The following is a 22894-nucleotide window of genomic DNA, read 5'->3' as shown; positions in this document are numbered from 1 at the left end:
TGTTCTTTACTTGATATTTTGCATGGCGCCTTAGATAAGTGCTCATTATTAAAAGAAAATGGAGAGAAATCTGTAACTACATAATTTACTAAATTATTTGGTTTGTTTGCGACTTATATTATTAAATCAATACGAAAGGGAAATTTTGAAGTTATTTTTGATAATTTTTTCCTAAAATTTTTATTTTCCTATTTTGCTTCCCTGTGTTGAAGATTTAATTACTTTTCCTGTTTCCTTTTACGAAATTTTAAGCACTTTAAATCACATGACAAAAAACAATTTCAAACGAAAAAAGTGGTTTGTTTTGTATATATTAATTGAAAACGGAGTTTAGATGCAAATCAATTTTCTTTCTAAATTAATTCTGGTTGACTTTAAAATATTGATAAAAGAAAATGATTGCATTTTAATCACGAAGACAGTAGAAAAACTATGAATTGGAAAATCTAATTGATAATTTCACATTTTTCTGAAACTTTAATTTCTTAAAGATTAAAAATCTTAATCATTTATTAAATTATATAATATTTAGCTGACTAAACATAGATACTTTATGAAAATGTGAGTGCTAATAAAAATGCTTTAATTATTATTTAACATAGTGCTTTGGTAAAAGTAACTATATGATTCTGATGGAAATAACAATAAAACATGGTTTTATAATATGTGATAAAATTTGGTAAATGTACCTGAATGTCGGTAATTTTTACCGGAATTTAATTCGAATTTCTTTTTTTAATTTGAGCATGATTATTCACACAAAAATTCTGGTTCTGAAATAGCAAGCCAAAAAGTAAGATTTTTTGTTTAAACTATAATAATTAATGAGCATATAAATATTATAATTAATTTAAATTATAATATTTATTGAATATATTTCTCTTTTAAAAGCGTATGGGATTAATTATATACGTTAAGATGTCTTTAAAATCAAAATATTTTCCTGCAATTTTTGTATTTGTAAACTTCCTTAAAGTTTTCTTGAAAGTTCTGCATTTATATTTAATATTAATCTGGCTTTTGTTTTTTAAAATGCGTGATGTCTTTGTTTCTTAAAGAGAAATTTAGGAATTTTTTGCTTAGAAAATGACCAGAAAAACATATTGATCTTTTAAGGATTTTGCAATTTAAAATATTAAAACTTTAGCATATTTAAATTTGTACTTTTGGAAGTTCTTTTTTCTTAGCTACTCTAAAACTTAAAGAGTTTTTATTTAGTCACTGGGCGAATTTTGTATTTTAAAGTGTGAATTTTTTTATCTTTTTAAATATTACTTAAGCACATTTTTTTGTATCATAGTGTTAAAGTTTTGGATTTTTGGAATGTTTATTCCTTCCTAAAGCTCTTAAATCATATTTTCTCAAAATTATCACACACAATTACTGTCAATATAGATGAAAAAAAAAACAACAAACTTCACTTCAGAAATACCTGAAACTCATTATTGATCTTTTTGCTTAAAAATGTTAATAAAATGCATTAAATTCGCTTGAAACTTAACAAATAGAACTCGCAAAAATTTTCCCCATCTTATTTTGTAGATGACAATGTAATCTTTTTCAACTGAATAAAACAAAGAAATCATATTAGTTTATAGCGAAATCCTATAAAACCTCTCTGCAAAAATTCATCCAAAAACTGTATTATCAAATAAATAAAAAAGAAGTAGTAACGTTCAAAGTTATTTTTCTCTCTTGAAATCCTAAGAATCTCTTTTTTGGCAGCTATGACTTTCTCGCTGAAACTTGACTGCAGACAAAACTTGTAAAATCTGCGAAGAATAGCTGGAAATTTTAGGCAAGAGTCCAGCTTTATAACAAAAGAGTTTTTGAGTTGGTGTAGCAAACAGTTCTCCGTCATATCAAGCATGAATAATAATCTAAACTTTAAGAGGAATCTTGATTTTATATTTCGCCTAAATAACAGAAATCTCAACTACACCAAATACATTGCAAAGTTGATAGATTATAAATTTTAAAATCAATCCATTATCATAAAATCATTATAAATTATTTTTTTAAGAAGTTGTAATCTAGCAAAAGAGTAATATCGTGTTCTAAAATTATTAGAATAATAAGAAGTTCAACATAGAAAAGAATGTGCTTTATTTTAATTGAAAGCCAATTGCAACATAGCCCAAAAAGTGTAATTTGTTTCAAATTTATCTATTCAGCAAGTTTTGTATTATACATTCATCTTTATCAAATCATCATTTTGTATCATAAAATCCTTATTATCATCAATTTCTATCATTGAATCAACCTAATTATATTATTATCTATTTGATACATTTTGTATCATGCAAAACAATTCTGAAAGGTCCATAAATATTTTGATTTATTTCCTAAAACTTTGAACCCTAAGCCTTTTTTTTTACTTATTACTTGACGTTTCTAAAATGCAACTTTGAAATTATAATTTAATTATAAAAACATTCATAAAATCATATGGAGGAAAACTATTACAATTATGTATAATAGAGGAAATAATGCAACAAAAGAAGACGAAAAAAGTATTGTCAGCAAATTTCTTTAAATCTCTCTCGTGACTGATTGAATATACATTATTACTATATTGAGTTCGGGATTTGAATTTTATTCTTACTTCTGGCAGTTCCATAAACAACAATTCAGAATTACAAATTATCCCACAAAACAGTAAGCTTTTTAATGCTTATTTAAAATGTTTCTATAATATTGTAAAGACAAAATAATAAGAAACTAATATTTCAATATTTGCAATTGAAGATATACATTTTAGGCAAAATATTTAAGAAGAATTTCATTTGATAGTGAAATGTTATATTTTCCATATTGCATGACTTCTAAGGTTTAAATTCTGACTCTTTCCTAAAAATATGTTATTTTAGAGGATATTGAAATATTTTTAAACATGATTGGGATTAGTGCACAACCAGAGAGGGTAATGCCTATTTCATCATGCGGCCTGAGAGGTCCGGGCCTAGAACTCTAAATATTACAAAAAAAAAAAAAAAAAAAATTTGTGTTTCCAGTAGAATTGTTGATTAGAATGACGAGTTAATAAAAATTGCTGCTTGAACTAACTACTGTATTATAAGTTGTGTCATAAATAATTCGAAAGTAAACAGCATGTAAGCATATATGAACAACATGTAAATTTAGCTTAAATTTATGACCAGAGGGGCCTAGATAGTTCTTTGCCTGCCTCCCCCGGATTTCTAAATCAAGCTATGTTATTGGGATCGCAATTAAGTCTCAGTAGAAACATATTGGAACTTTCAATGTAAATAGATTACCTATAGATAACTTATATGCATATAATATAATAGTAGGTAACCTATTGATGCAATCTATATCTAAGTCATCGTTGGTGAATAGATTGAAAAAATTTTTATGTTATGAGTTTAGAGCAAGGCCACTTATTTTTTGGAAAAGTACATTTTATTTTTAACACCCTTTTTTAAAAAGGAAATATTAGTAGTTGTAATAAACATATATTTTACAAACATCCGCAAATAAATACATGCAGTTAATAAAAATTTTAATAGGTAGTAGTTAACTATTCATGAACAGTTAACTTTTTTAAAATATAGGTAAATAAAAGCTTTTTAGTTACTTTAAGTCTTATGTTTTGTAAAAATATTTAGGAATTGATTCCCCTAGAAAAGAATGTAAGGGAAACTACAAATGTGATTGGGAAACTACAAAAAAAAATGAATATTGATGGAATACGGTTACATGTCATTATTTTAATTTATTACCGTCGTTGAACTGCTTATTTTTGGCTTTGCGACTACTAATGTTCAACTACGTAGCCTTGTAATTTTAAACCCAATCCAGAAGACAAGGGATCAAGTATTGAGAGAAATTAGCCTTCGTGGAGGACTTTTTGATGGAACCAACCATCATTTGCCTTACATGGAGAGGAAGACCACGAGAACCTCCCACGGTTAGCCTGACGGCAAGGGAACTCTAACCCATGATCCGTCTACTACTGACGATATTTCATGTCAGCACTGTGGTCGGTGAAAGCCGGATGCAGAATTCTTATCGACTAGTCATCGCTAGGATTCGAACCCGGATCACCTCATTGGAAGTCGAACGCTCTATCCCCTGAGCCATCGCGGCTCACATATTATTAATTCCTTTTATCAATAATAATAACTTATCAATAATACTTACTTAACTAATTTTATCATTAATAATAACGACGTGCGAAATATTAAAATATGGTTCTCATAAAGCCAATCTAAATAGTCATTAACAGTCACTCACGTGCAGAAGTTTCACTACTTTATTAGGTATTATTTTTTTATTATGATAGTGCCATAGTCACTGTAAAACTATTTCTTTTTTTACCCTTTTTCGTATGCGTTTAGTAAGATCATAAATTTAGCAAGTAATCATATTATAATATTTGCACAAAAATTATCATAATTATTATTTAAAGTTATTTTTAATCATCAATTCTACTCTTTTTTAACTGAACATATTTGGCACATAAAATATTGCATCATAAGAATTATAGATGTATAAAAATGTTCTCATTTCTTTATTACTTTTTTATGGGATAAAATTAACTACAAAATCAAAAAATCCACAACATTTTTTTTTACCATCTATAAATAGCAATATGAAAAAAAAATGTTTAAAACAAAAAAATTATAAACCTGTCTTTTTTTTTTCTTTTGAGAAAAAGAATTTTCGCAAAAATTAAGTTTAACAAAAATTATGTTTTACACCCATTATAAAAATGAAATACTTTGAACAAATAAAAGAGAGAAACTGTTTGACTTATTAATAAGTTCATAAACATTCACTAATTTAGTAACATGTGTTGAAATATTCTACTTATGACTCGATTTAGTATTTTCATTGGTATATTTTTGTACACAAAAGCAGAACTAATGAGTATCATAGTGCACACTAATCAGTGTCTTTAGATGTTTAATATTTTTGAATTCAAATTGCGACCTCAATTTAACTACATGCCAAATTTTCGAAATTGATGATTAAGAATTTAGATATACAGAGGATATTTCAGTATAGTAATTAAAAGTGTGGTGGAAAAAAAAGTAAATCAGGAAAATTTTCAATTCTATACCATACTTAATATCATTAAAGTGTTGAAAAATGCAACTTAATTATTGTAATCAAAAGGCTATTTTCTCACTTATTCAAGTCTGTTGTCTGAACAATATAAATAAAAAAGTTGGTTTCATTCTAAGATTTCTCTTACAGTTTTTTAAAATTAGAAATCCAATGCGTAGTTTCATGTAATTTTATTGGAGTGGAGTGTAATGTTCAGAGATTATTAAATAAAAAATCTATAAGTACATTTAATTTGAAAAAAAAAATTTTACCAAAATTATTCATTTAAAATTTTTTTTGGATTAAATCAAAAAGAAAAAATTTAAAAAAAATAATATTAATTGCATTTATTTCACAAAAAATTCAATATTTTCCAATGAGTAGAAAAAATTCTTTCTCATAAAATTGCATAATCTTTTTACTTTAATTGTCATAATATTTTTATGATATTATCTTAGCGCAACTCTAAATACATATATCATTATCATTTTGGCTAAAAATGAAACAGAGGTATAATATGCTTCAAATAAATTTTATTTAAATATATAGTTTCGAGTATTTTTTCGTCATCTTCTTATAAATTATTTAAATGAAGTCTATAAACATTTGCTAATTCCACTTCTACTTGCTCATTATAACGTTTTAATCTAGCAATAAAGATATCTTGTGATTGCCTCTCACAAATTATGATGAATTCTTGTATATAAATATTTTGTATCATAGATTGATTGATTGCGAATTTTGTCCATTTAGATTTGGTAAATAAATTTCACATTTTAAAAAGTACAGAATACAAAATTGTTTTAAAAGTCACACGTAACTCATATTGGAGTGATTTAGAGCGAGTATATAAATATTTGAAGAAAGTTTGCGATTGTATTTGTTAACTAAAATTGATATCAACAAAAATTATTTTGCTAAGCAAGATTGAAAATAAAGATACATTTCTAATGGAGAAAAATGTATTTTTGGTGTCAAATAATCAAAAAGTAGACAAAACCAATCTCCGTTAGCAAGTAAGTATACCGTAAAAAAAATGCCTATTCTTTTTACAGGCATTCTCTGTATAATTAGACAGTTTAAATCTGATTTGTAAGCAAAACGGTTTTTCTCTGCTTTTCATTCTAATCATAAACGGATCAAATACCAGTTTTTGTCATGGAATTTTGCTTACCGAGCGATAACATTACCTTTTTTCAAATAATTTTGTCATTATTTTCTTTGCTTGTATTTTTCAGCAATTATTTTATGGTTTTGAACTTCGAATAAGTAAAATTCGACGTCAAATTGATACTCTCCCTTATTTTTCTTTAGAAACTATTTTTTGATAAGATAAGTTGCCAAACATTTTTATGTCTACTATAGTTTCAAACGTTTTGCTATTTATTTCAATAAATAAGATTTTCAAGATAAAAATAATTTTGGATTTTTCTTTATATTGAGACTCTGGAGCACTGGTTAGGACAGAGCGCTCGTCCTCCAATGTGGTGACCCAGGCTCCGATCCTAGCGTTAATTTACCGTATATTTAACAGTTTTTTTTTAAATAAAAATAGTTTATATATATATATATATATATATATATATATATATATATATATATATATATATATATATATATATATATATATATATATATATATATATATATATATATATATATATATATATATATATATATATATATACAGCTTTATTTTTTTTAGTACAAATGTACAAAATGTTTTTAGTACAAAAAATCTGACTAACGAAAAAAAATTACATGAGATGAAACAAAAAAAATTAATCCAAAAATTTTATTTTCCCCTAAAGAGTATTTAAAGACAAGCTATCAAAGAGACAGATGCTGCATGATTTGGGAGTAACCTCCTTTTTAAGAAACCAGTAAAGTTGCTGCTTTCATTTTAATCGCTTTTTACTTTTCGAACTTTGAAAAGAATTACATTCTAAATTATTTTACTGTCTCCTAGGACAGAAATAAGCTGCTCCTCATAACCAAATAACTGTTTCATTAATTCAGAGTCACTTTACGAAAGCACTATCTGCTTATATAAATGAATAATAACTGAGAGTTAATGAATAATAAGAGTGGAGTGAAATCCTACATTTATGTAAATGATTTGTAATAGATGACGGTTTTGTAAATAAAGTAAAAAATTTACTCTTAAATACAAACTACATTCGCTAGATAATTATATTTAATTTATAACTACCAACAGCGAAAGAAAGTTTCGCTAGTTTTTTTCAATGAAAGTTTAAAGTAAGCTATTATTAGCAACATAACTATTATTTAAATAAGCAACATCGTTCCATTTAATAAATGTATAATTTCCTCAAAATGTAACAAACACGCGAAATTTTTTTATGTGTTCATAAAAACATAAATAATTCCGATTTCTATCAATTCTCTTCACATTGATTTAATTTATTCTATTATTTGCAAAGAAAACTAAACACATCACTTTTAGGAAAATTTAAAAACAAATTGAAAAACGCTCTCCCGCATTTACTTAATTAGAAGACATTCTATAACTTCTCCAGAAAACATACAAATTGCCGCCTCTTCCACATTGTCCTTATAAACAAGCTTTAACAGCATTTCTGGAATAATTCTTTTCAAATAAAGACGAAATCATTTCCGTAGAGTGCTCTTATCAGTAACTGCCACGTACCACCTCACCTCGATTACTTTTTTATTACGTATTGCCGAAGGGATCAATGAAAAGGCCTTTTACTGAGAAATATTGCGGAGAGAGGCTTGCCGGCCTGCAGGGGTAGGTAAAAGTGGGGAGGTCGGGAAAATCGATCTTCACTGCCGTTACCACGTGGTTCTGTTTTTACAAGAATAAACATTCTTTCTCCCTCTTACCCGCAGCTGCTTACTGCATGAGCATGCTATGAAATGGAGTTTTGATGAAAAGGTTACTTGCTTGGTTTGGTTGGGTTTATTTGGTTCATGGGATAGGCGCTATCATTTTTAAAACAACTTTCTTAATTTTGTTGCATCAGTGTCGAAAAACTCAATATAAATGCACTTTTACTCTTTTTTTAAATTTTTTTTTTTTTTGACAAGCATATGAGTTGAAGTAGAAAAATTGTTTGTTGTCAATGTTAAGGTCTTGTTTATTTTTCTTAGAAAAGCGCTCCTATTACTAAAAGTGAAAATTTTAAATATTTTATGATCCTATAATCTTATTTATTTAGGATTTATTTTTTTAATTTTTTTTTTTTTTTTGGTCTAGTTCGACCAACAAAATAGAAAATTGGATTTCTGTTTGATTTAAATGAGATTACAATTTGCTTGATTGAATTAGATTGTTTGATTTGATTTATATCCTGTAATTATTTGGACTAAATCTTGGTAGGGTTCATTTGATTCATAAGCTTGAAATTTTTTGGAATGGATCTTGCTCATGTCTTCATTAACTTAACATCATTATTTTTAAAACAGCTTTCTAAATTGTTTCAATCAGTGACAGCAAACTGAATATCAGCACACCGTTACTTGTTTTTCTGGCAAGTATAGAAACATACATTTATTCAAATAGAAAAATTATTTGCTGTTAATGTTAAAAGTTGACTTATTTTCTTTTCTTTTTTTTAAATCACTGACAACAATTACTACGAAGAATAAAACTTTTAAAATAAGTTCCATGTTTTAAAATTACCAAATCAATTAGTAACAATTGATATCAATGAAACAATTAGTACCAAATGAAATAATGTATGAACCAAATTTAAGTTCTTCTTTGAATGGATCGAAACAGGAAGAAAATATTTCATGATGTTTTACATTTGCAACGGAAACATTTTACATTTTATAACGTTTTACTAAACTTTTTAAAACCTTATGATCTTCTGATCACCTATACTTTTCGAACTTCATATAATTACTGTTTAAAAAAATTATTTTTAATATATTTTGCAGATGAGAATAATTGAAATAGGTGAAAATTGTAATTGCCAAATAAATTGTAACATTAGTAAAAATTGACAATTTTGAGTTATTTTCAACGTTTTTTGGTTAAAGATTAAAAAGAACAATATTTAGGACATAAATATTTAATAGCGCAGAAATTTGAGATTACTTTGCTAGATATGGATGAGATTTAGGTTATATCATTGGTTTAGTTGTAATTTTTAATTACTCATGACTATTTTTCTATATTAAAATTCTCAATTTGTTTTATACGTTACTAAGTGTAACGCTTTAAAGAAGAAAAAAAATAAGCCAACTTGTTCCATGTAACATAGTAGTTATAAAAATATGAGAGCATACAACATATTTTCCTAAAAAAGTTTAATGTTTGCTTTTTAATTGTATAAATTGCATTACATCAAAACTGAATAGTCGTCTTATTTAAAGAATTGAAAATATTTAAAAAGAAAAAAACATCGCACTAAATAATTTTTATGATTAATAGGTTTTGTTATAGGAATTATAACATGTTCTTTTTTTGAAAATTCTGACTACAGTTGATGTGACTGATCACAACCACGACTTTTGATGATTTCTTTCTCATCTATACTAGTCGCTGTGCTTACTATTGATTTTGTATTGTTTACTCATAAATTTAAAGCCATTGTTGTTAAACTAGTAAATAATTTTTTACTTCAAACACTGTCCTTTCATTTCGTTTCCAGAACTTGAAGTCTTCATGTTTACTAATGATGTATCCTAAATTTTGGCTAATGCGGCATAAGCAAAAATGCAACTGTTTTTTAATTGTATATTGCTTTGCATGGAACGTAATAGATTAAATGTGAGCAAATTTTAAGCAATGGAATCTGTATTCATATAAAATATAAATTTAAAGGAAAGTAGAGAGAGAAAGAGATGTTATTAACGATGTAATTATTTGATTTAGTTTAGTATACCAAATATATAAATTATAAAGTAACACGAGGAAAGGTTTATTTACTACATTCTTAATTATTTTCATGCAGTTTGTTTCTGGAAAAAAAATAATCTTTTTTTTTCTTTCTTTTTTTAAATGACTAAAAAGCATCTCTAAAAAGCTAAAGAGCAAAGTCTTCAATCTTTCTAACCTTCTCATCCTAACTTTTCAAGAATTCCTCGAAACTTATCACAATCACTTTTTCTACTTTCCCCTATAAATATTACGCAGTATCGTATTGCTTGTAAATTAATGAAATCTGACGGAAGAGGAATTCTTTTTATATTAACAATATAATAATAAGGATACTGAGAATTTGTTTTTATTTTAAATTATAAAAATATATGTTTTTTTTTTTTTTTTTTGTAAAGTATGACTAGTACCGCTCTTTTTTTTCCTGCATGTACCTTTATATGCAGAAAAGAAAATGTTGAAACCAGATAACCTTTTTTTTCGAAAATCCATTTTCTTATCTCTTTTTTTTTATTCTGAAAAGAAACAGCAGGGCATTTGAAATATTTATTTTTTTCATATTTGAACTTGTTTTCATAAAATTATAAAACATCTTTAATAAGATTTTAATACGAAATCATGAAATAAATTAAGAAGTAATAATTATTTGGGAAATTTTAACACTTTCTTAAATGCTTTGGCAAAAAATTCAAAAATCAACTATCGATAGTTTATTAAGAATGAGATAAAAATTGCTAATATTGAAATATTATGTTATAAATTCAGAAAATGACTTTTTAAATATTTAACTAAACATCTCATAGTAGATTTGTGAGAAATATTTGCAAAATTACTAAATAGTGCAACAGTGAAATAAATTAATAAAGTAAGTGAATATGAATAGATACAATTTCGTAAAATTTAAGAAACTTTCTACCCCTCCTTTTTATAATCTGCACTTTGAAAACTCAGAATTCGATATTTTACGCGAAACATTATCTTGGAAGCAATTTTAAAGTATTGGCTAACGATAATAAGAATTGTTCTTTTTAAACTATTTATTTGTTACGTTGAAGATGAAATTTTCTAATATAAAAACTTGCATGTAGGAAAAATTTGAAGTAAAAGTTTAACTGGTATGGTTAATAGAGTCTATGAAAAACATTTAGAATAAAAAATTATATTTTCAGCAAAATGCAACTGAAATTCATTGCTTTTATTATTGCCCACAAAAAGTTAAAAAATGTAAGTCTCATTCGATAGGTTATCTTTTTTTAAAAAAAATATTTCTATGGTTTCTCTATTAAATTAAAATTCCGAACCGAACCCTTATTAAATAATAATATTTCCGAAGAAAATTTCATACCAAAAAACGTTAATAATTTAAGCAGTTATTTCAATTAAAGATATTTCATGAAATTTCCTTGAATATGGTGTAAACCTTTGAACTTAACATATATACACTTAATTTAAATATATATTCTTCTCCTAATGCCACGATTATTTGATTCTCTTTATCGGAATAATCTAAAAATGGTTCCTTTATATCATTTTAATGATGTGCTTTAAAACGTCATCGTTTGGCACATTATTAATGCTGAAATGATTCATATTTCCGCACAGAAAATACATATTAAGCAAGTATTTGTTAAGAAACAATAATTTAGCAAATTAGTTTAAAGCAAATATTATTAATAAAAATAATTAGAACGAAAACTAGAAATTGTTCTTTTAAAAATTACAACATTTTAATTGTATTATCTAATGTTTAATAAATATGCTTTATATTGGTAAATATATTCATATAAAACTGAAAGTTTCATACACAAATCATTATTACCAAGAAAATTTTCTTATTTTTATTTCTTTAACAAATCTAAGTCGAAATAATCTTATCTTTAGCTTGTATCTAAAATATAGCATAATGTTAAAGCAATTTAATGATATTAATGGAATTAACAAAAAATTAAGAAAAAAATTAGAATAACATAATTGAATCTGATACAAAACAAAATTAAAATCTAACATAATAAATGAAAGTAAATAATTATATATTCTATACTAAATAACGAATACCAAAATGCTTTCAACGTTCATTAAACTTCCATAAATTTGAAATGAAACAAACAACGTTATGTTTTGATAGCATGCGAACAATTAATTATCATAACATCTGAGTCAACGATAATTCAATCAAAAAGATCTAAAATTCTTTTCAAAAGCTTGATTTTTCAAAGCATTATCACATCATGAAGTAGAATAATAATGTTATAAAAATATTAATAAAAAAATGAATGAGCATAGGAAAAACTTTCATCGTAACCTGTCTGATTTGACAGTCGATAGCGAGCACATAACTAATGTTCTGCCTTTGTTCATTTTTCACATGTGGTCGTGGCGTTCTATGCTTGCAAACATGATTCTCATATTAAGACTGAAACTCAAGTATAATGACAACACTTCTCACTAATACTTCAGTTTTTCAAAAAATTGGTTGTTTTAGTTCTCAAAACGACGGCATCTTCTTTAACAAAAAAAATAAAAAAGTATATTAAGTTAAAGAATGCAGTTTATTTTATTGAAAATATGATTAATACTTTAAGCTCTTTAATGCTTATTTTATTTTATTTTAAAACAGGCGTTGAGCAGCTGACACTATTTTGAGATTTTGACTACCAATGTTCAACACCGTAGCCTTGTAATTTTGAACCCAATCTAGAGGACGAGGGAACTCCTGGATCTGTATGGGGAGAAATGTGCCCTCGTTGAGGAATTTTTTGACGGAACTAGCACGCAATTGCGTTACATGGAGAGCAAAAAGAGGAAAACCTCCCATGGTTAGCCTGATGGATTCCTCTAACCGTCAGGGGAATTTTCTCTTCCCTCAAATGAGGGCAACTGCCTGGAAGTAATCTTTAACCGTATAGCCCGATTTTGGTCACCAGTATGGCTTGCTACATCCCGTGGAAGCGGGAACGCACCCGGAGTCAGTAATTATTTGTTTAAAATCAGGTAAGTTATACAACAGATTTGTGAAAATCTGGTGTATGACAATGCTAAAAATGTTACCATTCTTACAAATCTATACAGGATTATTTTTACAGATTTACAGTACAACATTGTTTTTTGGGTGTGGATAAGTCACTTTCAGTAATATGTTATTTTAGTTTTTTTTAAACACGAAGTTTTAAATTTTACTTTTTAAGCACGAAATTTAATGGAGGTTGAGAATTCTTAAGTTGTTGCAGATAATATGCTGTTTAAATAAAAATTTGATCACTACTTTTAAAATTATGATAAACGCAAAATCACATTATAACACATTTTCAGTCACTGGCTAAAGGTTGTGTGACTTAGTTATTTTACATATGAACACATCGCAATATTATCTCATTATAGAAATCATTGAGTAATCTCATTATAAAAAAATTTATGAATTGTCCCGAGAACAAATAATAAAAAAATTAAAAACATTAATCTATATAATAAATCTTCAAAGGGCAATACTAATTAAAGTTGTTATTATTTCAATTTTATAACTAACAGCAGGGAACTCTAAACCATCATCCCTCTACCACTGAAGATATTTTACGTCAGCACTGCGGTCGGTGCGTTTCGAGAAGCCATCACTGAGATTCGAATTCAGGGCACCTCATTGCGACGCGAGGGCTTTTTCCCCTGAGCCACCACGACTATTTAATTTTATTTAATTTTATAACCGTTGTTGGCCAATTATGTCGACCCAATTTTCAGTTTACGACTACTAATGTTCAACTACACAGTCTTGTAATTTTGAACCCAATCCAGACGACAAGGGAACTCCTCTATCAAGTTGTGGTAGAAAATTATCTCCGTGGAGGTCTTTGTGATGGAATTTACCCGCATTTGCTTTACAAGGAGAAGAAAAACACGAAAATCTCCCCTCCAAGGGAACTCTAACCCATGACCCGTCTACCACTGTTGTATTTTTATGCCAGCACTGTGGTGAGTGCGAACCAGATGCGGAATTCCTGTTTAAAGAATCAAACAACTTTAAATGCCGAACAAATTTTAGAGCATTACAAATGCTTGCAAAATTTTAAAACATTACAAGCATTACCTACCATATGGAATCTTATATTTGAAGAAATTAAATTTAAATGACTGAAATCGGAATAAAATTCCCTTTTTTTAACTGCTTAAATATTCATCATAAGATATGTTTTGTTCATTCTGATGTAGTAAAGATATTGTATTATTTTTTATAGAGAAAGTAAGTATATAATAATGGCTTGTACACGGTAAAAAATAACTGTAAATTCTACCCAAATTTTTCTTAAAGACTTTTTCAGTATATTTGACGGTTTGAAAGATGTTTTTCACCTAATAGTTTTTCACCCTTATCATATGAAGATTTTTTTTCTATGGTTGCTCTTACTTTTCAGAAATACGTATAAATAAAACTTTGATTCGACTAAATTGGCAAATTGTTACCTTACATGAATTTTATCTGTCTTTAGACATAATTTTGCAGTAAATTAAATTGACATAAATTTTTATGAGGGTAGATCAATATAGTTTTAAACATTCTTACACTTAAATATGATTTCAATAAGTAAGACTTATAAGATGAAGATAGTTTATGAATTTTTTTTCTTCATAACCAAGCACAAGAGTAGTCATGGCTCAAGGAACAAAGCTCTCGTAACTCAGGTTCAAACCCTGATGTTGACTTTTCATGCAAATTCGCAAATACTTCTAGTACATGAAAATATTAATGCAAATTTGTATTCCTAAGTTTTTTTTTCAAAATACTTTTAGTAATTTTAAATAAATTCAAATTATAATTATAATATGGAGTTCAAAAGTCAATTATCAATTTTTATTGCAATTATTTTATTTATAATATTCAATTCGGACAAGATAAATAAAGTTACAACGAGTATTTTAAGAAAAACTGAAGTTTGAAGGAAAAGGAAATAATTTGTTACAAGAAGTGGATAAAAATCTTTTATTTCTTATTTTTAGTAAAGAATCCTTAAAATAAACTAAAGCAAGAAAATAACTGTTTTTGTAATTCTTAATAAAAACTATTGTATAAATGTTGCATATTTAAAATGTTATAAATTCATCTTTATAAATGTTGTATCAAAAATAAAATTGGAAATAATTATGAGAAAAATACATTTCTTAAATTAGCGTTTTAAGTAAATATTCATTTCTCTGACTAAATTTCTAACCTAAATAAACATTTTCGTCCTTTTGTATAGGCATTATTGGCTTCCAAATCAAACAATATGGTATCGTCCCAGTTTAATCTACGAACTTTAAATCAAATATGACAATAAAGAATTTTTTTCCCTTGAACAGAGTAAAATGAAAGGAAAGAATTCATATTTAAACTTATACCGTCCCTCATATTTTATTAAAAATCTGCATACTAATAAAAGTTTTCATATAAAATGGTAAAAGATTTTAAATACATAAGAAAAAGTAATAAAATAAAAAATGAGCACGTTTTGCTAAACAAGATGGTTTTGTGATGCAGAGTACATTACAAAATTGTACATTGATATTAGTAATCAATTAAAAAAATCTTTATAAATTACTATTTAATATATATGATAATCATATATATATATATATATATATATATATATATATATATATATATATATATATATATATATATATATATATATATATATATATATATATATATATATATATATATATATATATATATATATATATATATATATATATATATATATATATATACGGCTTAAACATGGTTTAAGTTCTAAAAGTTTGTCGAAAGTATAGAGCGCGTAACAAAAAACAAAGCTTTAGAAAATAATGTGAAAAATTAGATTGTGTGAACTGGAATAGACACTATTTCAAAAATAATATATGATTAAGCTAATTTTAATGAAATTATGCCTTTTTAAAATTCAGTTTTGATTATTAATAGGCAACTGAATGGAGGGAAACTAATGATATTATCCCAAAAATATACACCGTTTGAAATTATCAGCATGCGCAAAACGTTTATTCATGATAATTATATTTTAAAATAAGATTATTATTTTAAAATGTAGCTCATAAAAGACTTATGAAATGATAAAGTCTTTAGGAAATACTAAAAAACTGTCGCACGAAATTTTATTTTTCATCATTATATTAATGAAACAAATATGCAAAATTAAAACAAACGCTTTTCAAGTTAATTCCCTACATATTAAAGGAACCTTAGGATAAAACACGCGAATAAATAACAGCAGTAAAATTACCGCTTTTCTAAACAACGAAACACTGAATGTCAAGAAATATCGAACAAATGTATTACTTTAAAAATAAACATCCTCTTTCAAAGCAACTGTGTATCTTCTTAACTTAAAAATGATAAAAGTTTGTTGTCAGCCTTGTTTCACAACTGAACGAGAAAAAGCTGTAAGCCCGATGCGAAAAACATCAACAGATCTTCCGAGAATGAGCTGCTAGCCCTAGGGTAGTTCTGTGCTTATCGTCGCGGTCTTATAGGATAGGCTTCACCGCAGTACAATGTTCAACGATTAAAAAAAAAAGACATAAAAACAATTTATGAGCTTTCGGGCTTGCTACAATGGACTAAGCTACTTAGCATGTTAATGCTTGTCACTATATTTATTATCTGTCTTACTTATAGATTACGTTAGAAACACCAAATATTTTATACGAATGGTTTTACCTTTCCTTTTTTTTATTCTTTCCGATATCGGGGTTAAGTTACGCGAAGTGTTGTTTACTTACTTGCATGCGCATATTTTTTTTTTTTTTAAATACGGTTTCAGATATTGAGCTTTATCTGTCACTTTTTTTTATACTTTTAAAAAAAACATTAAATATATTTTTTTATTGTTGGTTTAAGACACTTTAAATTACTATGTCTTCATTAATTAACTTAGCTGTATTTAAAATTTATTTCTAGTATTTACTTTTCCTGGGCTGTCGCGCCACTGAGTTTAGTTATTAACTTTTTCTGAACCAATTAAGTTTTTCTGTTAAACAGGAGTTAAATTCTGTTAAAAAGATAGGACACTTCTTCTTAATGAAATTTTAAATTTTTATTATTTTTTTTACCTGTTTAAAAAAATTGAAACCTAGTAATAAAACTCTGCTAAATATATTTTGATCTGAAAACCAAAATTATTCTCCTTTATTCCCAGGTTTGATGTGCAATAACACTCAAAATAATTTAATAGATAATTTCAGTTGCTGGCGCATTTTTTATTTTTTATTTTTATTTTATTTATTTTTATCAGGACACAAAGTTTTTACATAATCCGGTTCTACGAAAAGAAAAAAAAAGTTATGAATATATATTCATATTTTCGCATTGTGGAATAAAAAATTTTAATTAATTATGCCAAAATTATTTAACTTTATTGTATTTCACATTTATTTTCATATTATTTCTTTTCAAAAAAACCAATTTATCAAGGAAAAAAGTTTTTTCCTTGAACATGAGTTGAATTTTATTAAGAAGAGGGAGCACTCCTTTTTAACGAAATTTGAAATTTTTGCTCGTTTTTTTAAAAAAGAAATTGAAACATTCTACTTAAAAACCTGCTAAATTCATTTCAATCTAAAAACAGAAAATATTCCCAGAAATATATTTCCAGGTTTGATGCATAATTTTACTCAAAATAAGTAGTATTTAAATAAGATGAAAAAGATATATGATATATGATAATAAAAGTAGTATATAAACGAAGTAGATAATTTTTGTTGTTTGCGCAATTTTTTTTATCGGGACACAAAGTTTTTATATAATCCGGTTCTTCAAGAAAAATAAAACGTTACAAAATATCTGAAATTTGCAATTTTAACTAATTATTTTTGTCCTCACCTAACTGTGACAAAATAATGTCGTAGGTTTGTGACTATAAATCACTGAAGAACCTCAAAATAATGAGTGCAAAGTATGTAGAATATTTTTCTTTGCTTAAAAACTGGTTTTCACCTCTTAAATGACGTTTTAATTGACTTAACTCTCTTGAAGACATTTGAAAACAACATAACATCTTATTTATTATTTGGTATCCTCCTGATTCTTTCCATACTTTTTCGTTCATTTTCATGCAATTTATTAATAATATTTTTATTAAAAAAAATTTTTTTTGAAATAGAATGACCAATTTTATCAAAAAGTTTGCTAGATTTTAAAATTATATATAGTTATTTTTTTCGTCTCATACATAGTCTAAAAAATACGCGTAACTTTTCAATAAATTTCTCTTCATTGTTTTTGTGAAGAAATTTTTCGCACGACTAAACTTATAAAATTATGACTGCAAGTCATTTAAAGAAATAGCAGCAAAAGCACGGGGAGCATTTAAAAGTTTCCAATATAAGTATCTCATTTTAAAAAGAAAAAACAAAGTTAATTCAACGTCTAGAAACTTTAAAACCATCAACGCCGAAAATTAACATCACCAAAATACGAGTGTCCAAATTCACATAAGTTTTGATTCTAAAAGGTAATAACAATAATCTAATGGGTAATACTTTTTAGAAAACTAAATGCCTCTAATTATAATTTATCACCAGTTAAACGAAATAGTTAATATTATGCTTAATTAAACTTCACTAAGCATGCTGGTTGAATTTTAAAAAAAACTGACGTTCGTTTAACTGCTCGGTTACATTTTGTAATATTTTCTCAAATAACAAAAATAACTAGTTTTATTTTCTAAGTAGTTTACATTCTGCATGTAAAAACGTGAAACAATTTGAAATCATGAACATGAAAAATATTTCACGATGAATTCATTTTAAATTACATGGAAAAGAGTTAGGTTAAATAATTAAATAACTGAAACATACATGTCATGCCTTAAAAACATGTTTCTTCAACAAAAAATACCTATTTCTTCAACCAAATATAGATGCCTCAAAAACGTGCTATACTTGTTAATCCATGAGTCCCAAATCATTGTACAACCATGCATAGATTCACAACTGCTTGTTTATAATGATAACATTCACTCGTAAAATATTGTTATTGAATAAAAAATTTAAAGTCGAACATTGTTGTTGAATAAAAATAAGGATACATTATTTGTGAACAAGGAAAAGAGCACTGAAATGTGCATTTATTTTCTGTAATAAATGCTGAAATCTCTATGATTTCTTTTTCTTCTCAAAAAATATACATTTTATTTTCAGCTTGATTAATTCAAATGGAATAAAACGAAATTACTTTTGGTGAAATAATTACTGAAATCACTAGCTTATCATTACCGGTATTTATAAATGTTGAGTTAATCTGTTTGCAATTGTTACAGTTGAAAATATATTGGTATCTTTTAATTGAGTTTAAAAATTGAATAACTATAACTAAAATGAATCAAATTTAAGTTATTTACTGTAGCAAAAAAATAATAATAATTCCGTAAATGAAACTAACTTTTAAATAAATTACAAGTAAAATATGTTGCAATTATTATTTCTTTTAATATTGAAACAATAAAGGGCATTGAAAAGACCAAGAAACTTTATAAGTGAGGTTAAAACTCAATTTTTATAAACTAATTTATTTTGTTAAACTTTGAACCATCCAAGAATATAATTGCATAATTGAAAATATCATTAGCAATTATGAAATATTAAAATATGCAAATGTTAATATCATAAATCATAATAAAATAAATCGTAATTATAGTCAAATGAATTATAACGTAATTCGATTTGCCAGAAATAAAATTCAATTTGTAATTTTTTTACATTTTTCTAAAATCATCTTACTATTTAAAAAATCCTATTTTATTAATTAGATAATCATCACATATAAAATTTATTTAAATTTAGAATATTGCTGCAAACTTGAAATGTGAAGAAGTTAAAATTCAATAAGAAGTATAAAGCTTTAAAATTTTTTTATTAGATTTTAAAACTTAATTTAACCTTTTAATAATATGTCTAAACTGCTTTAATAAAAAACCTTTTAATAAAGAAAAGGCATGTAATAAAATCAAATTAAAGATCCGGAAGGGTAAAGAGGATATCCGCATTTGCAAAAACCATAGGACTCTAGTTTTAATATTTCATTTATTAAAAATCAAAAGTTTTTGAGCATAGTGAGTGCTAATAAAAATGAAGATAATAATATTTTTTTTAAAAAATAATTGCTTTTAAAAGTTTAAATTAGGAAAAATTCAATGCAGTTATTAATTTCTGCAGAATCCTAATATATTCTGAAATTGGTCAAAGTAAAAGTGTTTTACTTCTTCACGTGAAAAAAGTTGTTAAAGATAATAAATTTAAACATAAATACTATCGAAAGTTGTCTTTTTATCACAACCCCCCAAAAAAGTTTATAACTAAAAGCATTTTTAGGTGCTGTAAAAGTAGATGAAACTACAAACTATCGCAAATTTAGCTATTAATTTAGGGAAAAAATTGATTGCATGAATGCCACTCTTTACATTAAAATTAAAAAGCGACATTAAAAATTATAAATTTTAAATTTCATGTTTAAAAATATAATCAGAGGTATTTCAAACGCTTTTATTGCTCTTAAATTTTAATTGAATTAATTTATGATGCTCGGATGTAACTATTTACTCTTAAAGACGAGAAACGTTTTTATATTATTGTGTTCTACAAGTAGGAAATATCTGAGAAGTATTAAATAAATGTAAAAATATTAATAAAAATTTTAATTTTTCTACTCAGTATAGTATTTGTAGTATTAGCATTCGTGTTTAGTTGAAAACTTTCTGTGTCACCAAAAACTATATATTATAAAAAATGTGAAAATTTATTTAGTCCAATTTTAATGAAACTGAAACCTAAAAGGTTGAACATCTTCAATATTATTTCATCATTATTAAACTGTTGATCTGACAGTTTTGCTTCTTGAGTCTCAAGTAGTTGAAACATTGAATTGTATTAAAGATTATTAAAATTAAAACTAGTATTTTTTTAAAAAAATTATATTTGTTAAATCGTATATATTTGTTAAATATATATTTGTTAAATCGTACATAGAAATTGAACTGCCATTTTTCAGTATTTTCTTAATTGAAATATATTTAATTTGTTTGTAACATATACTGCATGTGTGTGTTTAAGCTGAACAGAGGAATAATCAATCAGTTAAAGAGCAAGGAAGCAAATAAAAGTGAATTGACAGTTCGAAAAAGATATTAAAGAATTTTAATCTAAGAATTATTAAGAACTTTTTAAGAATTTTAAATTTAGCGAATAAAGCAAACATGAGCTATAGATAACTTTTTAAGGATTTTTTCTTTCTATTTGTTGTTAGTCAAAATATTCAATGTATTTATAATTGTATATGTCTATTCTAGCAATTTTTTATTTTTAATAATTCAAATTGAATGACTATTAATTAAATGATTGTAAAGACATACAATTTGGTGACATTCTAACATTACTGCATTGTTCACGAATGATAATTACTTAATTGTACTTAAATCATAGATAATTTCTTAATTGTAGATGGATAATGTACAGCTAAAAAATCTTAAAATATATACTGATATAATTAATATTATTCATTAATTCATTGTAGAACACACATATCTAAAAATGTTTAAAAACATCTGAATGAGCCACTTTACTTAAATGAATCAAATTAATTGAAAAAGACTCTGACACTATCACAAAATAAAATTAAATCTTCAGTATATACAAGTCCTTCAAATTAAATACATAAATGTATAAAAATATTTACACGCATAAATTAATAATTTTAATAATTGTATATTGTAATTATTGTAATTATTATAGAGTACAAATATACTAAATAATAGATAATACGTATAAATTGATTTCACATATTTTTATTAACTACTTTTAAATGCTATTAATTAAATTTGATTTAAAATAGTTAAAAAATGCTTCACAAAATGCTATTCCAATAAAGTGGATTATTAAAAATAAATTGGAGTGAATTGGAGCGAATATATCTTTTATAGTTATCAAAATTCCAAAATATCTTTCAGAATAAGTAATATGGTACCGCAAATGGATTAATATCATACGATTCAAATAATAATTAGTTAACAGATCCCATTAAAAGCATACAAGTTTAGAAAAATACATTGCAAGCTTTAAAGTTTACAATAATTCAGAATAAAATAAACGTAATATAAAATAAAGAAAATGGTAAAAATTTAAAAATATTTCTAGAAATTAAAAAATATCACAAATTATTAATAACATTTAAAAATTAGTATTTGAAAATTAGTATTTAAAAAAATGGTAATTCACACAGTAAAATAAACGAAACTGATAGTAGAAATTTGATCAATTTTAGTTTTTAAAATGCGTGCTAAAACGCCTCCATGCTTTTTATGCTTTTAATGAAAAAGAAGCCGTGTCGATTCCTGTCTTATTTTTAACAGCATTTTTGATAACTATATTCATTTTAATTAAAATTGATTAATAATCAATAATAATCAATCTTTTAAAATATTATCTGAATTGAATTACAGTATTGTTAGAAAATAATTATAATGGAAAGCATAAAATGCACATTTTCAATGTAATTATAATACTGACAATAATATTTATTCATTTCGTCTACTCAATTGATAATCCTCTTACAATATACTTCATTATGATAGGAAATCATAAATTGAAATAAGCTTTATAAATATTTACTTTTTTGTCGTCGAAATTTGGATAAAAGATACCAAAAGTTTGAAAAAATTACTTTTTTTAAAATTTGTCTTGAAAATGCTCACACCAATATATTCAAATTTTCCAATACTCTCCAATAAATGCAAGTATTCTTTTCTTTATTTAAAAAAAAAAATTATTGTTATAATAGCAATTAATTAAAATTGAGACTTAATCTTTAATCATTTTTTTTTTTAAAAATAATAAATAAATCAAACACTGTTTTATTATAAATCGTCATAAGCTTTCATCCTCAATCTTCCTAATAAATCATAAGTCAGTAGAACAAATTTCATAACATAA

At 25.4% G+C, this 22894-nt stretch overlaps 1 protein-coding gene and 1 long non-coding RNA gene across 13 annotated transcripts in view; one reads left to right on the top strand and one right to left on the bottom strand.

The window, feature by feature from the left end:
- The window catches only part of LOC107444120 (homeobox protein Hox-D4a), a 232196-nt gene that overhangs the window by 39870 nt on the left and 169432 nt on the right, over positions 1-22894 (bottom strand). The window lies entirely within an intron of this gene.
- The window catches only part of LOC107444121 (uncharacterized), a 244955-nt gene that overhangs the window by 122149 nt on the left and 99912 nt on the right, over positions 1-22894 (top strand). For 2 of the 9 annotated variants that reach the window (XR_015431006.1, XR_015431005.1), the window contains one exon: positions 12561-12934. The exons of the other annotated variants lie outside the window; for them this stretch is intronic. This is a non-coding gene — a long non-coding RNA (uncharacterized LOC107444121). The remainder of the gene's footprint in view (positions 1-12560; positions 12935-22894) is intronic. 9 annotated transcript variants of the gene reach the window in all.

This window comes from Parasteatoda tepidariorum, chromosome 12 (assembly GCF_982258835.1).
Source record: "Parasteatoda tepidariorum strain Cologne lab strain chromosome 12, Ptep-v5.0, whole genome shotgun sequence".
Taxonomy (NCBI): domain Eukaryota; kingdom Metazoa; phylum Arthropoda; class Arachnida; order Araneae; family Theridiidae; genus Parasteatoda; species Parasteatoda tepidariorum.
Note: the sequence above shows the minus strand (reverse complement) of the source record. Positions and strands in the feature narration are given on the sequence as shown.